We start from the raw sequence: 16,742 nt of genomic DNA, 5'->3' as shown, positions 1-16,742 counted from the left end.
TCGTTAAAGTATAACGCTGATCAAAAGTAGGTAAACAAATCTTCACTTTATAGAAACATAGGTAGAGTTACAATGTAAATACTTCACCCAATGTGCTCAAAAAGCATAAATAATAATGATTATAAATTATGAATTTATGAACACATGAATGATGTATGAGTGCATGAATTATGTATGAACCTGTTGGGTCATGAACAGTGCACAAAGGAATCGACCAATCAGTTTGTTTTGCTGTTACTGATCACACAGCCTTCCCCTTTGATTTAAGGAAACTGAACACATTCGTTAAAGTATACAGACGTAAGAAAACAATCCAACTGTTATCATCATGAAGGTGTTGTGAAGTCGCTGCACATTATCCCGCTTATTACATGGCCACATGCTCAACAAAGTAACGTTATGACTCCCAATATTAATTAAAATGCTTTTATGGATTTAGAAAATGATTTTATTGTTTTAAAAAATAGTTGTATTGATTTAAATTGACATGCATTCGCTAAGGAAAATAGTCCGTTGTTACTGTTTGAACTAACGTAGCAACGGCAGGAACTGCTTCGATAGTGTTTATGAGGAGCTTTTTGATTACAGATTTGAAAACATCGTTGCTTGCTTTAAAAGTAGCACAATTCATTATGTCAAACCTTGGAAAGTATCTAGATATCCCTGCCCTAATGCCAAAGTAACTGGCAACTGAATATGTGTCACCGTCTGATGTCTATGTCTGGACTGCTGTGTAAAAAGGAGGGTTTCTGCCCGTTACTTCTCCACTGTTTTCTTGTCGCTCTTGTCTTGTCAGTTAGAAGTTTCGGCCAAACTGTACACAGTTAAATCGAACGGACTTCTTTGGGCAGATGTGAGCGTCCTTAACAACGGTCAATAAATCCTTGACAGCTGTCTGTCTGTTCTGGATTAACAATGTCTCACGTGTTCTGAATTGAACAATCAGAATCGAGTATTCAACTAAATGATGTAATAAGTAAGGGATAATGTGCAGCGACGCGGTCATTATGGGGAAAAGAACACCGACAGGCTGATCAGGAGCCTGACGCTGTAACATCCCGTCATGTCTGCTAAATTATTCATGTCATGTTAATCAGGTTAATGTTATTGTTTCACGTTTAGTTGATAGCCCAGGTTAGATTTATGTTTAGTCAAGTCTTTTTGTTCACCTGTCTAGTCATGTCATTGCACTTCCTGTTTTATTTTTGTACTTACCTCTTGTCTCTCATTTCAGGTCCCCTTACTTCCTCCCTTTGTGTGTTTTCCCGCCATCGTCAGCGTCTGCCCCGCCCCTGATTGTTTCCACCTGTTCCCCCTTACCTCATGTATAAATAGTCCTGTCTCCCTTTGTCCTGTGCCAGTTCGTCTTTTGCCTTGTGCCATTTAGAGAGCCAGCTTGTCTCGCCAAGAGATTATTGTACTTTGTGACCATAGTCAAGTTTATTTAGTTTGTAATTTGCTTTGCTACGTTTTGCCTCTCAGGTTCCTAACAGAACGAACTGGCCAAAAAATGGACTCAGCCGACTCCGGTTCCTTCAAGGCCGATGTGTTAGCGCAGGAAGCTAAGCTGACCCTCCATGCTGAACAGCTGTCTTCCATCAACCAAGGAATGATTGGCCTCACGGATCGTCAGGTTGAATTCCAATCAGCTGTAACCAACCAAGTAAATCACCTGGCACTTCAAATGCAGCAAGTTCTCTCACACCTCAAAGCCGGTTCCTCTGCACCTACTCCAGCAATGCCAGGTCCACCGTCTGTTGCTGTGGTTTCAGATCACACCACCCCACCTGGATCGACGCTTCGTCTGGCTCCTCCGGAGAGGTTTTCCGGGGACTCTGGGAACTGTCGACCCTTTCTGGTACAGTTTGAACTACATTTTGCTCATAACCCTGCTGCCTTTGTTTCGGACCAAGCTAAAGTAGCTTTCATGTTGTCCCACATGTCTGGTAGAGCCGCTGCTTGGGCTACAGCCGAGTGGTCAAGAAACTCGCCCATATGTCAGTCACTGAACATGTTTACCCAGACCCTAAGCCGTGTGTTTGATCACTCATCACCTTCCAGAGAAGCCTCACGAGTCATTATGCAGATCAAACGGGGACAACAGAGAGTGACAGACTATGCAATAGATTTTCGTACCCTAGCAGCAGACAGTGGGTGGAACACCCCTGCTTTAATTTATGCCTTCATGAATGGTCTACAAGACTCTATAAAGGACCAGTTGGCACCCCATGAACTACCCACAGATCTTGATTCCATCATTGCTATGTCAATTCGCATTGATAACAGGCTTCGTGAAAGGCAGAAGGAGAATCAGAACCAGTGCACGACCTCCGAGCCACATGGGGCGCTCACCTGCCTTTCGACAACCATGGAGCTCCAGTCCACCTTCCTCAGCCTCGCCCAAGGAACCAGCGCCCTCGGCTGCACCGGAGGAACCCATGCAGCTGAGTAGAGCCAAGGTCTCTTCCGAAGAAAGACGGCGCCGAGTCCAACAAGGAAGCTGTTACTACTGTGGGCATCAGGGTCACGTGGTGTCTTCTTGCCCATTAAAAGGAGAGGCTCATCGGCAAGACGGAGGGTGCTGGTGAGCCAATTCTCTGCAACTGATTTCCCTCCACGTTCATTGACCATGGTAAATATTCAATTGCGTGACCAAGACATTACTGTGGGGGCCTTAGTCGATGCAGGTGCCGACGATAGTCTGATGGACTGGAGTTTGGCAAAGAGACTATGCATCAAGACTGTTCCGTTGAATTCCCCTTTTACTGCCAGTGCCTTAGATGGCAAGTTATTATTTAAAATAACCCATGTATCTGAACCTGTCCAAATAACCATTGACAATACACACATAGAGGAAATGAAATTCCATTTATTTGACTCTGCACTACACCCCTTGATTTTGGGTTATCCATGGCTAATCAAACATAATCCGATCATTGACTGGCGATCAGGGAGGGTTAAGGACGGGGGCCCAGGTTGTAGGCTGACCTGTTCAGACCTTCCTAGGTTCTCCACAGAACCTGAAAAGGAACAAGACAAACACACTCATAAGCCTGACTCCATTTCAGATTATCCCGACCTGACTAAAGTGTCCTTGTGTTATCAGGACTTAAAGGAAGCCTTTAACAAAACTAGGGCCATGTCCCTACCTCCCCACCGACCGTATGACTGTCCCATTAACCTGTTGCCTGGTTCTCAGATCCCTAAAAGGAGACTTACTCTCTCTGCACCGGAAAAGGGAGGCTATGAAGTCCTATATTGACTCTTCTCTAAAGACTGGACTCATCAGACCATCCTCCTCAGCGGCCGCTGGGTTTTTCTTTGTCGATAAGAAAGATGGTACCCTCCGTCCATGCATTGACTATAGTCCCCTTAATGAAATAACAGTTAAAAAAAGATACTCACTCCCTCTCATGTCTCAGTTCGTCTTGTGCCTTGTGCCATTTAGAGAGCCAGCTTGTCTCGCCAAGAGATTATTGTACTTTGTGACCATAGTCAAGTTTATTTAGTTTGTAATTTGCTTTGCTACGTTTTGCCTCTCAGGAGTGATTTTTGTTTGAACTTTATACTTTTCCAAAGTAAAGACTTTTTTGAACAAACTTTCTTTTGAGTCGTGCGTTTGAGTCCAAGTGCCTGTCAAGGTTCCTAACAGACGTGAAGCGGAGAGATCTAGATCGGCATGAAGGTGTATATTACATGGCCACATTCTCAACAAAGTAACGATATGACTGCCAATATTAATTAAAATGCTTTTATGGATTTAAAAAAAGGAATGTAAACTATATGCTTTTTCTTCCTTTCCTTCAAAAATGTAAATAAATAATGTCAGGCCTCCTTGGTTAAGTTAAATGTTTAGCTTTTTGTCATTTTCAATACATTAAATAAAGGATACTAAAACTACAACAACTGGGTTTCAACCAGAAGTTTCAAATATTGTACTATTTTTATCCCCACTGTCTACTGCCAGTATAAACTCCCATTGTGGTGCCAGGATAACTTTTTTGTTTCGCTGTCACTCGTATTTTCACACTATATCTAGGCTAGATATAGTGTGAAAATATGAGTGACAGCGAAACCAGAATGTAAGGCTTAAAAGAGAGCTGGAAAAATTATGTGTTAAAGAACAATTTCTATTATGCCTAGGTTTTCCCTTTCCTTTAATGTGTTTTAAACGTCTCCCCCCTGGCTAAAATTGGACTCCTTTGTTTACTTCCGTAATATAGGGACATCATTATGTAGCACTTGCGCTTCTGTCAGCTAGCGCTCCAACACATTGTACGTGATAGGCTAAGGGGCGGGACATCTCTAAGCTGTTGACCAATCACAACAAAGCCGGCCAGCTAACCAATCAGAGCAGACTGGGCTCTGGTTTCAGACAGAGGGTGAAAAGAGGTGCTGCTGCTTTATTTATGAGAATAATAAAGACCTTTTTGAACATTAAAGTATGGAGACATGTCACAGTAGAGGAAACAAATACTAATATGAACCTGACAAGTAGCATTATGTCCTCTTTATTCAAAGTTGTAAAGATCTGTACTGAATGTCTGTTTTTACATTGCAGGCTTTCATTGATGTTTTCAAACAAAGCTTTGAATGTCACAGCCTGTCCTCCTACAAAAAACGACCATATAGTCTGATTGTTCATGCCCTTATTTTGACCCAGAGACACGTTTTAAAGTGTATGTTGTTTCTTATAGGTGCTTTAGTGGTCGTGTAAGAAACAACATGCTTGTTTGCAAACGCTCCGGAGGGACGTTTATTCACAAATAACCCTCTCTAGAAAATCCTAAATTGTGGAATAGTTTGGCCATTAAAATGCTTTTTGATTCAATTTCTAGCGAGAAGTGCATATTGTACTCTTAGAATCCACGTCCAGTCGATGTGTAGGATCTATAGTTTGATAGATATTACGAAGATGATTTGAGGTCTCGCCAGGATAACGTGTAGCTTCCATGTAAAGTTAGCGTCAACCCTCACAGGGTGAAAACAGTTTTTCCGGTCTCGAAGTTTTCATAATAAAACCAGATGTCACCCTCACTGTCAAATGATTACACAGTGATATCTGCATTACTCATCCACTGAAAAACATCAGTTTATCTTTGTTAAATACACAATATTGATTGGTTTGAATTGTGTACAATGCTTTTGTGTTTTTAACCTTCGATTCGGAGAAACAAATAGTTTTTTTTTAGTTTAGACACTACAGAGTTTCCGAAGACACTACACTACCCAGAATCCCCAGCTATCGTTTGGGACTACACCATGTGCTTTGCTTGACAAACCCCATGATTTGTCCTCAAGCTCTGTGATTTGGATGTTGGAGTGGCAGTGCACGAAGTTTACGCCGAGAGTCGAACAGCATTTTGAAATGGAATGAAACCCATCGACGGCACACTATTCAAAACAGGAATCAAACGTGTCCTACCCCCCCCCCCCCCCCCTCCCCTCCCCCCTTAGGTCACAGGCTCCTCCAATAGTGAAAAATACAAAATTGAAAAAAATTGAAAAATAAATAAATTACAAAAAGGAATATTTCATATTTACAATAATTAAATATTTTAAAATAAATGTTTAAGTTCTCGGGTTTGTTTGCCTGTGAGTGGCTTTATATATGAGGGAATGAATGTGATTTAATCATTAATACACTGAAGCCCTGTGCAGCTGTAAGCTGTTCACCCAACCATCACAATAACTTAATAATCATAATTGCATTCCATTGTTTAAATGGAGCGCTCTGGATTAGCCGACTCCCTGTAGATTAAACACACATTTTTCCTACAGCAACTCCAGCTAATGTCTCTTTGGAAAGATTCCCATGTTACAATCAGACGAACGAGGGCCTCCACTTACCGCGCTGAAACACACACACAGCGCTAATTTTAGCTTTCTAATTAAATTCACAGCCTTTTGAATTCATCTCAGTGTTGTGATGATTAAAAACAATGCTAATGGGCGCGGGATTGTTCGGCAGCGCTTCATGGCTTAGCGCACCAACAGATAGCACATCAGAAACACCTCAGCCGTTTCCCCAGGGACCACTGATTTTCTCAATTAGCATTGGGATGCAGTGGGGGAGGGGGGGGGGGGGGGTACTCTACGGAGTGTGTGCATAGAGTGTTTTTGTGACTTTTCTAACACATGTTCTACTGTACTCAAGTTATTTTCAGTGGGTCTGCATGCAAGTCTGTACATGTGTATTTAAACCTTTGCTCACCAATTTGTTCATTTTAGTTTCAGGCAAGATGAACAATTTCCTGATTTTAACTACCTGTAAGTAAATCAACATGTCCCAGTAGAGGCAAAAATACTAATATTAAACAGAAAATTAGCATAATAGGACCCCTTTAATGATTAGTGTTTTGTATTTTATGTAAAATATGAATCTAAGTAGAGTAACTATTATCTATTGCTGTCAAATAAATTGAGTTTAGTAGACTGTACAATATCTTCAACAAATAATTACAAAAATGTTCCATATGAGTACAAAATTATTCAGTAAAGCTAACCCATCTGTTGACATTTAAACATAACCAATTCAATTTTTCCAAGTTTCTTTCTTTAACTTCCACCAGTGCAGGGAAACCATGCAACTGCACACACAATGTAACTGCTGTCCGAGGCCTGAGACTCACGTGTGTTTTCGGGATAAACAAGTTCAGTCCATCAGAGACTATAGTCATTTTTATAGCACTGCAGGTGCACTCACTGATCTCTCCATCCAACCGTTTAATCTCTCCATACTGTACTGTGTCTATTCATCCATTAACCCATCTGCCAATGTGCATCAGATCATCCATCCACCTCCGCTGTCATTAGATAATCCATCAGTGGCCTCCAACCCCACTTACACTCCACATGCCTGCGTGCATATCTGCAGGTAAATACTGTCAGCGTACAGAATAACACAGCGGTAAATGGTTTATATTACCTGCCCATGCTACCAAAATGTAGGATATAGGCCGAGATGGACTACAGTATGTTACCAACAACATTTACTCAAGTACTGTAACTGGAAAAATGTTTAAGTATTTATATATTGCACTTCTCTGTAATTTTGCTACATTATTTTGGTTATTGATATTGCATAGTAAGATATTCAAATCAATCTGAAAGAAAAATCAATGTTTAGACCACACCCGACCTTTATCAGCTGCAACATTAAGGTACTTAAAGCATGAATTAAAATGATTAATTAATGGAAAATAACTTAAAGGGGCCCTTTTAATGCTCATTTACAAGTTTCATATTAGTATTTACTACCTCTACTGTGACATGTCTCCATGCTTTGATGTTCAAAAAGTTCTTTAATTTTCTCATACTATCTGTGCTGCAGCACCTCTTTTCACCCTCTGTCTGAAACCAGAGCCCAGTCTACTCTGATTGGTTAGCTGTTGTGATTGGTCAACCGCTTATAGATGTCCTTTCCCTTAGCATATAATGTACAATATGTTGGAGCACTAGCTAATAAGCTAATAGAAGCGTGAGTCTTACGTAGTGATGTCATTATGTTAAGGAAGTAAACAAAGGAGTCCAATGGAGGTGTTTCAGACAGGGGGGGGGGGGGGAGTGTGTGGGAGAGAATCTTCCTCTGGAGGGAACTTTGGGATTTTAGCCTTGGCAGACCATTTACATGCACAAAAACCTATACAACACACTACAGGAGAGGGAAACCACAAAAAGCATAATAGGGCCCCTTTAATGCAAACAATATTGATTAATATTTAACCCATGAATATCATATTACTATTCTCCAATGTGACTTTCTGAAGAATAATACATTTTACTTAATGCCAACACCGTTGACATTTCTTATTAAAGTGTAAAGATTTTCAATGCGGGACAAGTACTTGTTACATAGTTTGTTCACCTATATTAAAGATCTGAGTACTCTGAAGTGAGCCAATCTAATTAAGGTCACCCTTGAAAAAGAGATCTTTTGATCTCAAGGGGCTTTCACCTGGTTAAATAAAGGCTACAAACAAGGAGTTACCCCCCTGCAGTAATAGGTCTTACCAAATAAGATTACATGTAAAGCAAAAAGACACATGCTAAGTCATTATCCACCAGTGAGTCGTGTTGTGAACAAAAGCAGCAGTGGGGTCAGGGATGAGTAATGACAGGAAACAGGCTCTGACCCTGAAACAAGTTGTCAGGAGCTATTTCAGGCTGGAGTTGTTTAACAAAGAGCCTTTATATCTTTAAAATGCATCTTTTATAAAAACAATGGTCCTAGTATGGAGCCGGAGTCGGGAAATAGAAGGGCTAAAAGTGCGTGGAAATGTCAAATAGGCCACCTGAAGAAGGGCCTGTGTTGAAAACATCTAATTTGACTCCAACTAATATTGTGCTCGATCTGCACGAGGTGTTGGACTGTGAGCGATTTGTTAACCTGGTAAGCCATGAACCTGTTTTTCAGGTCTCAGGCTCGAAAAGGACATGCCCAGAAAAAATGACCATATCTTCCCTTCTAAAAGGGGTAAATTAATAATCTTTTTTCTCAAAGTAATGATAAACCTGTGAGTTGGATGTAGAAAAATCAGGATCAATATAGAATTTTATTTTAAAGTAAATTCAGATTGAACACAGTAAAAAAAAAAAAATTATAGTGTCCGTCCAAAAATTAAAACATTACTTATAGTGAAAACCACCCTTGAATGATGGGATAGTAGACTAAAAGCTTTAGGAATCCAAACTATACCATATAATAAGTACCCTGTATCAAGATTGATATAAAACAAGTGACATTTGACCTTTTTAGAGAGATTTAGAAGAAAAAAAAAACTTTTGGGGTCATTTGTGTGGATTTTCCATATGTCTGGCCCCCCTCGGTCGATTTTGTGATTGACACCTCTTTTGAACCGTTAGAGCCAATAGAATCGAGGGGAAGTTCCTAAAATCCATCTAAACATTACCATTGGTGAATGCATGCCAGCACGCCCAACACCGGAAGCTGGGTTGTATTCACTGTACTCACACACTCTATATGAAAACAACAACAAATCTCAGTTTTTGACAAAATTGAATGATGGATTATCAGTAGGGATGGGTATCGTTTGGATTTTATCGATACCGATACCAATACTACTTATCGATACTGGTATTTTTTTATACTCTTATCGATACTTTTCAATAATTTGGTGCTCAAAATTATAGACATGCGATTACAAAATGTGAAGATTAAACAACAGTTATTTTATTTTAATTTATTTAAATGTATTATTTAATGTAACTTTTTCAATGTCATACTAAGCAGGTATGAGTGTGTTTGACAGTGTGTCTCTGGAAGGGGGGTGGTAATTAGGGGCAGTTCATAAATCCATGTAAACATGACCATTATTCAGTTAAAACGAGACGCTGCGTGAGCACCTCTTACACCAGAAGCTCCGGTCGGCTAACCATTATAATCCGTTTATTGTGTTTATTATTTATAATTGTAATGATGGATTATCAGTAATAATTTGTATTATTTATAATTGTAATGATGGATTATCCGTAATCATTTTAAAGTTACACAGAGACATTGGGTTAACCGTTTGTATGCCCTTGAACACAACTTTTGATCACAAAACAGCAAAGGTAAAACATAATTATCATCATGGCTACGTAAAGAGAAGTTGTTTTCTTGCTCTTTCCTGGCTGCTAGTTCAGTGAGTTTTGGTCCTACAGTGATGAGACTTCGATCTATGGAATCAGCTTTCATGTGACATGTTGTTTGTGCAGATAAAATGACGTAGAAAAGATCGCTTTTGCCAGTTATGTGCTAAAGCAGTTTTGCTAAGTGTTGATTTAGACCAGGGGTCGGCAACCCCTGGCACGCGTGCCAGCATTTGCACGCGGTACCGTAACCAGTGGCACACTAGGAATAAGTGGAATAAGTGTGCAAAATATTTAAATTGTATTTTCGGATCCTGAACGAGACCGCCGCCAGAGCGCGTCTCCCCGTTACCTGCAGAAGGAAGCCATGCACGCAACGCAGCCCCGCTCTCTTTATCTCCAGGTGACTTTCTGCCGCTTTCCTCCGTGGAGCAGTGCTGATCGTTTCACCACGGAGGAAAGCACTTCACTAATTGCAGTACCCATAAGGAGCTGTACAAATGCCGCAGTTTTTGCGTGGCTCGCAGAGGCGCGGGAAGGTATTTTGAGTGGGGGTGCTGAGGTGCTGGACTCCAGTGAACACTATTACGGGCACTATAGAGAACCGCAGTGACGCGTCGTAAAACCCGGAAGTAAGTTAGCATTTTTAGCACTTCCGGTTCCTTCCTCAAAAAGCAATGCATTTTTTCCATAGGGTTTTGGAAAATAGCTCGAAATAAGGTCTGTGGTTGACACAAATTTAAAAGATAAATCCCGTTTTGTTCTACGACATTAAATACATCAGCAGTGACCCCACTGGGGATTTTTGAAGAGTTTACGTGTCTGAAAAACGATGGTTGTTACCGAGTGGCTGAATAGGACTACAGAAATTGTCGAGGCCGTTTTACGTCATTACGCCGAACACGTAAACACTCCCGCTAAGTTTGTTTTCCCCTTTGTTCTTCTTGAAAGCAAGTACCTGCATATCTTTAGTATCTGTATATCTATATCTGACCATGAGAATCTGCATTTTTGAAATTGTCGTTTTTAACACCGTAGTTTTACAAATTATAGAATGATTAATTACCAGTGTTTTCCAATTTTACTCTGCAGTTCGTTTCGTTAGCTAACGTTAGCTAAAGCTAGCGCTACTAGTTAGCTACGCAATGGTTTGTTGCTTTGCTCCGGGTTGCAGCCACAGGTCTTCGCATGAAACGTGCTTGTTCTATCGTTTCCCGGCCGATGTTTTCCAAAGGGGAGTCTGGATTCGTGTCATGAGGTAAGCTGACGTTACATTTTTGTCCATGTCACGGTGAAATGTAAATGATGGGTAGTGACTGTATCGCCGTTTTAGAGAGGGCGCTGCTGAAAAGACCGCAACATAAGTAAAGATAATGAATACATCCTATTAAAACCTGCGTGGCTTATATGATAAGTCTAATTAGTACAAGCAGCATAACGTTTCACCATGTAACTAAAGATTGTAGTCAGGGAAATCAGTTTGACATATTGAACTAATAACAAATCACCTCTGGCTGGCAGAGAACTCTCGGCTACATAGCTTCTCTTGGACGTAAAATCACTTGTACATTTTACATTTATATTCAATTTAATATTCCATCCCTCACATACTTTTGTATATATAATAACTTGTATTTTGTTTTTCTTGTTATGCTGCTGCAACACAAACATTTCCCAAATTGGGATCAATACAGTAATATCTTATCTTAATTAATTAAGAAATATAACTATTATAATTAGTGTAGCAGCTGACACCTATTTTCAATATGGATTAATCTACCGTTTATTTCTTTAGTTCAATGTTCATCTATAAAAATGTAAAAATAGTGAAAATGTTCCCGAGACTTATCGAAGTGCAAGGTTATATCTTTAGATGTTTTGTTTTAGCCTATGTACTGTATGTCTTAATGCTCTTATATGTGACGGTGTGAATTCCATGAAACTAATATTTTATATCTTCCCAACAGACGAGCTGACAGGAAACCTAACACTCTAACAACCACAACATTGCAAAGACGAGTAAATGTAAATTTAAAAAAAAATTCACAATTTTTTTATTTCTTCTTCTTTCTTGCAGTGAGGTGAAGCTGACCTTGCACTTGGTGCCAGTAAGGATGTTGCTCACGCAGGCTGAATGTTTCTCCTTCCTTACTGACACAGAAGCCCTTGATTTGCAATGCTTCACTAATTGTCATTTCCCTGGCTCCGTAGGGACACTTTACCTCCAGCACAGCGGAAGACCCTACCAGACCATCTGGAGATGCCCCCAACAATCCTGATAGGGAGAGCCACAAACCTGACTCATGGACCTGCATCTGGGTTGCAGTGGTGAATGCCCCGACGCTCTCACATTCATTCATAGTCCCCCACTGTACAGACAAAACACCATCAAGGGCCTGTTGTTGCCCTAGCACCCTGGCAATAAAGGAAGCAGTCACACGCTTTGACCTCAGGACAGCTCCAACGTTGCTGGCAGTCAACCTTCCTTTCCTGAACAAATGCCAGTTTGGGTTGGTTCGCTGACCAGTGGTAGCCACCTGAATTGCCCTCTGTTGCTCCTCAGACAATGCCATGCTTGCCACAATTGCCTCAGGTCCCTGATGCCGAACAGATTTGATAATTTCAGGAACAGTAAGTGTTTCCAACCTGCAGTGTTCCTCTTCTGGCTCGGGGGAGAGAAGCCAAGAAATTCCTGAAAACCTGCCCCCGAGTCTGTCCCTCAGCCAGTCACGATCTTCGGAGGTGGGCTCTCTTCTGGGTGGGTTAAATTAGTTATTGGTTTCAACAGTCACATTAAAACAGTTACTAAATCAGCCTATTATCACCTAAAGAAAATATCTCGGATTAAAAGACTAATGTCACAGCAGGATTTGGGAAAACGTGTCCATGCTTTTATCTTCAGTAGACTGGACTACTGCAATGGTGTCTTCACAGGTCTCACTAAAAAATATATTAGAAAGCTGCAACTGATTCAGAACGCTGCTGCTCGAGTCCTCACTAACACTAAGAAAGAGGATCACATCGCTCCAGTTCTGAAGTCTTTACACTGGCTTCCTGTGTGTCAAAGAATAGATTTAAAAATACTGCTGCTGTTTATAAAGCACTGAATGGTTTAGGCCCAAAATACATTTCTGACCTCCTGCTAAATTATGAACCATCCAGATCTCTCAGGTCTTCAGGGACTGGTCAGCTTTCTGTCCCCAGAGTCAGAACTAAACATGGAGAAGCAGCATTCAGTTATTATGCTCCAAATATCTGGAACAAACTCCAAGAAACCTGCAGGTACGCTGCAACTCTTACTACTTTTAAATCCAGGCTGAAGACTTTTCTTTTTGTCGCTGCTTTTAATTGAACTATTCATATCTTAGACTGCACTGTAACTTTTATCCATGTATTTTTTCTTTTAATGTTTATTTTATTAGCTTTTCTTTTTAATGACTGATTTTAAATGCCATTTTCTTAATGTCTTTCATTTTTTGTAAAGCACTTTGAATTGCCTTGTGTTTGTGTGAAAAGTGCTATATAAATAAACTCGCCTTGCCTAATAAAGATTTCATGTGACACATACAATTGATTTGTTGATGGGAATTCATGTGAATAAATTAACTCTAGGTTAACGGTACTCTTGCTATCACTACTCACTGACACTATAAACCTTGTCCCTCATGCTAGCCCTGACAACACCGGTAAGCACACCTTCATCTAGGCTGCACTTTTACGTGTCCTGACTTGTAGTGGTTCTCTCCTCTGTCTACACTCTTCTTGTCATCTTTGTAAAACGATATCAGACTGGTAATTGACACAGCCATGACTTCTAGTTAAATTCAGTGTGGCTAAAATGAAAAGCTTTGTTAAAATATGCAAGCATGCGAAAGTCAAATTCAGCTTTATTGTCAAATATTCTACATGTGTTATACATCCAGAAATATCGAAATATCGTTTTCCACAGTGTGACATGTATACATAAAAAAAAACAAAAAGGGCCTAGATAAACGTGGTATACATTAAACAAAACCAAAAGGGCCTAGATAACCGGGGTATACAGTTTAAAATGTTAATATATTTAATTTAAAGTGTTCAAAGTGCAGTTTCAGTGCAAGTCAGTTCAAACGATCTTAAGTTGGCGTGACGTTGAAGTCGTGCGACCCTGCTGCTGTACTGGCTTGTAGTTCGTTTATAGCATAACGTTAGCATTTCGCTTTTGGCGACTAGATTTATGATTCAGAAATTATAAAAGTAGGGTTGACATGTGGAGATTTTCCGGCTGAACAAAACGTGATCTCTCTCTTAAATGTGTGTCAACCACAGACATTATTTCGAGCTATTTTCCAAAATCCTATGGAGAATTTGCATTGGTTTTTCAAGAAGGAACCGGAAGAAGTTTACTTCCGGGTTTTACGAAACGTCACTGCGGTTCTCTATAGAGCACGCACAAAAAAACTCCCCACACGCAAACACACAGTAAACCCGCGACTGTTACAATGAAGGCTCGATAATCAGCTCACGGCATATAGGCAGGGGTAAAGTGCTATTTTTTAAGATTTTTTTTTAATATTGAAGTTAAAAGCATCAATCTGGTGCACTTTGAGAGCAACATTAAGAGATCTATGGATACATCTCTCAACACCCAGATGAAACACAACTGTAAGCAGATGTTCTTTTTCTTTATGGATATTTTACAAATCACTCCCCTTTCAAACTGTATTCTTGTTTTACTGCCATATAGTATTTCATAACTGTTTTTCCTTTATTCTCTTATTTTTTTTATAACTATAATGATCATATGAAGGTGTGCCGCGGAAATAATCTTTTGAATAATTGTTGACCAAACCGTTTGAGACCCACTGAGATAACTTAGACTAAAGTTAACTAAACACTCAGAGAGTCCTTTAGCTCACCTGAGCTTCTCAGTCTGAGAGGAGAGCTCTCCTCCAGCTTGTTGTGGAACAAACAGCTCCGTATGTCCGTTAGTGCAGCTAGCTAACCAGATGCTAACAACATGGTCCCTGCTGCTGGCACCGGTCCCCCTCTCTCTCCCCCTCTCTCACACACACTAAATGCGATATTTCCGCACACACACAGAGCCGCGAGCTTGAATGACACAAGCACACTTTTATTTCCATGCAACTCTCTGATTGATCTGGTGTCTTGCCTCTGTTGCATTCACTGAACACGGGAAATTACATTCCTGCCGTCCTTTCTAGTATCTTGATGAGGTTCACGTAAAGCACGGTTAATGTATTATATTATTGAGGTAGAATTGTCCGGGGCTACAGAAAAAACATTCGGGGCAGGCCAAAATATTATTTTACCAACGATGTGGAATTTATTGGCTACATATTACATAGATTATGCACAGCGGGAGCAGCAATAACCGTCAAATAATCATTCAGACAGGGGAGCTACGCACCCCCTGCCTGCCGCTAGGGGATGCTGCAGCCAGGGCCGCCTTAATGCACGGGCTGACCTGGGCTGAAGCCCAGGGGCCTACGGAGATCGGGGGCCTATCATGAGCCAATTAAAAAATAAAAAAATAAAAAAATAAATTCTTTTTTTTTTATTTCGGGTGTTTTTTTTTTTTTTTAAATAAACAAATTCTTGGCTTTCAGAATAGGAAACTTTCATTTCCAAAATCACACGATAAATACATTTTTGAATCTTGTAAAGGGAAGACGACAGCTCTCCCTCGCCACTCTGCTGTTCCACAGCGCCGCCCCCCTCCCTCCACTGAAATTATTATTGTAAGACGTAGAGTAATGATAGATAACACAGCAAGGTCCGTTACAGTTTGTTTTCATCTGATTTTAAAAAAACAAAGTCTTGGCTTTCAGAATATTAAACTTGTTTCGGCAAATTCAGATGATAAATACAACTTTGAAGCTTGTAACGGCATAATTACAAGCGGAGAACGGAGTAACTTGACGTCACAGCAGGCATAACAACAGCCGATGTTTCTCGTGAGGGTTTTCCCCGGGAAACAAACACAATACACACAAACGCAAATATACACAAACACACACACACGTCAGAATGAGAATATGTTTCACATGTGACTTATTCAAATTGCGAGTGATTGAGTGAAGAAAAAGTTTGAGTGGCGCTCGGAAAAGGAAATTGTTGAGGGAAAAGGAGTTTCGAGACAAGCAGCTATTACAAAAAATGCCGACGCTTACAGGTTATTTTAAACCTGTAGGCCAGGATGAGGAGGAAGGACAGAAGAGTTCTGTACCGAGCGGTAGCGGTGCCGGCCGCGGGGCCTCGGAGACAAGTAGGCCGTCTGGTTCTGATAGCGATGGAGTAGCGGGAGAGGAAAAACAGACAGGAGGGACATTATCTGTTGGAGGAGATGGAGAGGACGACGAGGACTTGCTACGTGGAGGGGAGCCAACGGCAACCGGACAAATACATGAGGGAGGCCCGATACGTCACTCATATGGAGGAGAGGACCAGGCGCGTGTAGAGCAGAGTGGAGAAGTGCGATCACAGAGCCTGCCGAGGCTATAAATGACTTTGATTTGTTGTTTAAATAGGGGGCCTACAAAAACTATCAGCCCCAGGGCCTGATGGCAGGTTAAGGCGGGCTTGGCTGCAGCGCCCTCAGCACCCCCCTTCCCGCGCCCATGCGTGGCTGTGTATTTAGTTGAAAGCCCAGTGGCGATCTGCTCATCTTTCATCGAAATAATATGCTACAAAGGGGCGGACTGGCCATCTGTGTGTTGAACTTTCCTGTCGGCTCCCAGACCGTAGTCGAGGAGGGCAGAAGCAACAAGCTTCAGGTTCAATAACCCACTTTAGCTTAAATGACTGGAGAGAGGCGAGCTCTTCTTGGGAGGCCGTTGCATTTATTTAGGTGTTCTTCTGTTTCACAAAATACATCACAGACCTCAGTTTTTCTGCTGCTTCGTTTCACTTCCAGAAACATACACACGTTCCCTCACTCTCGCTCTACCATCCACACAAGCCACATCTCTCTCTCTCTCTCTCTCTCTCTCTCTCTCTCTCTCTCTCTCTCTCTCTCTCTCTCTCTCTCTCTCTTTTTTTTAAATGGCACTTCATATAAAAAGATTGCCGACCCCTGATTTAGTCTTGGTGTTGGACTTCTGTTCCGTGTAGGTAAAATGGTTAATATCGTCTGTTAGCTGAGTTTC

This window comes from Notothenia rossii, assembly GCF_949606895.1.
Source record: "Notothenia rossii genome assembly, chromosome: 6".
Classification (NCBI taxonomy): Eukaryota; Metazoa; Chordata; class Actinopteri; order Perciformes; family Nototheniidae; genus Notothenia; species Notothenia rossii.
Note: the sequence above shows the minus strand (reverse complement) of the source record.